General features: G+C 45.8%; 1 non-coding gene across 1 annotated transcript; it reads right to left on the bottom strand.

The window, feature by feature from the left end:
- On the bottom strand, positions 1 to 139 carry LOC136478836 (small nucleolar RNA Z247). The gene has a single exon (XR_010764510.1). It is a non-coding gene; the product is annotated as a small nucleolar RNA Z247 (small nucleolar RNA).
- Positions 140 to 1,786: the final 1,647 nt, after the last annotated feature.

Raw genomic sequence — 1,786 nt, 5'->3', positions numbered from 1 at the left:
TCTCAAAGCTTAATAGTTGTGAGTACAATTCGGCGGGAGTAACAGGTTCAACTCTAGTTACAAGGGCAGAGACTAAAGGATTGTACTCAGGATCTAGACCATTGCAGATATACATCACTAGCTCTTCATCATCGAGGGGCTTTCCTGCTACAGACATCTCATCTGCTAGTCCCTTCATCTTGCCATAGAAATGAGCTACGGTCATGTTCTCCTTTTTCATTGTTGCGAGGGCGAGGCGCACATTCGTCGTACGTGCGCGTGTGTGGGAGGCAAACATGTCGCTGATTGCCTTCCAAGCTTCAGCAGCCGTCCTTGAGATGGCGACTTGCGCCAATATATCCCTGGACAGGGACCCAAGAAGAAATCCAAGGACATGTTGGTCTGCAGCATACCACTCTTCGTATGTAGGGTTGGAGACCTTGACGACCTTGCCATCGGCCGCCTTCTTAGTGATCTCTTCTGCCGGAGCGACGGCTTTGCCGTTGACGTAGCGCTCCAATCTTGCACCTCGTAAGGTTGCAAGAACTTGCGCCGACCACATAGCATGGTTTTGGCGCGTGAGCTTCTCCGTGACTTGCACGCCGAAAAGGGGATTCGACGCCATGCTTGACGACGCCATTGCTTCGAGTTGTTCTTAGATCGCCGATGCTCTGATACCATGTAAAATCAGAGGCGCCTAGGATAGCTGGGTGGAACACCGGTCTCCAATCTAGGAGATCTCGGTGGTTTCGTGTTGATTGTCTTGAGGTGCACAACATGGTGCAGTACATATATATATGGCACAGATCATGACCGGCTAGGAGGAATTCTAGGAAGGAAAAGATTTACAACAAGAGTCCTAGACTTTATACACAATCTACATCCTTAGCCGGTCAAGTCTCTCCATATTTAGTTACATCTCCATATTTAGTCACGACTCATCTATGGAAATACATGATGTTTAACAGATCTTGCCAGACACCTTCGGCGTGAGGGCCCTCAGTGTTCACAGATTACCCGCGATGGAGTTGGAGGTATTGGCCGGGTAGACGATGGGGAAAGGGGCGCTGGGGAGTGGCTTCGCGGAGTACAGGAGACGCCCGTGTAGTTCTTGCTGTCGCCAAGCACGAAGTAGAACACACAAACTTACTCTCAATTATGAATAATACTATTCGACTGCCTTGTCAATTTTCTTGCATTACGTTGCTGCATAGCTACTGCTGTCTAGCACTATTAATGGTTGTTTTGGGTTGCATTTTCAGCTTGTTCACTTGAATAAAAGAAAGTGGCGGATCGAAGCAAGCACATATCCCCAATTCACAATGATTGGGGAAAGTCTTGGCTCCGTTTATCTTGCACGGAAAGCTAAACTGATCTGTCTCTATCTATACTGACATTGTATCTGCATTTTCTTTGTCTGCCAACAACTAGCTAAACCTGTACAACTTTAGAACAATGAAATGAATCTGGGTTCTGTTTTTGTTTCACAGTCAAACTTCAAGGCGGCACTGCACTATAGGGGTGTTTATTGGCTTCCATTCTGATCTAGTTTATTTTGTCTTGCAATTTATAATAACTGATTTTTAAATTGTATCATAGTTTATTTTGGACCAAACTGTGATATCTTTTCCTATTGTCAGTGATGCAATAATGCAGGCCTTGTCTACAACATTATGAGTTGTGCTATTTTGTAGTTGTTGTTGTAGGGGAGAGGGGAGGGGTTGGGCTGATTTTGACCGGTAAGCACAGGTTTGAGGAAGGTACATAACTGTTTAAGCTGGATATTGCAGCAAGGAGCAGTTGCTTC

Source organism: Miscanthus floridulus, chromosome 8, assembly GCF_019320115.1.
Source record: "Miscanthus floridulus cultivar M001 chromosome 8, ASM1932011v1, whole genome shotgun sequence".
Taxonomy (NCBI): domain Eukaryota; kingdom Viridiplantae; phylum Streptophyta; class Magnoliopsida; order Poales; family Poaceae; genus Miscanthus; species Miscanthus floridulus.
This window is presented reverse-complemented; position numbering and strand designations above follow the sequence as displayed.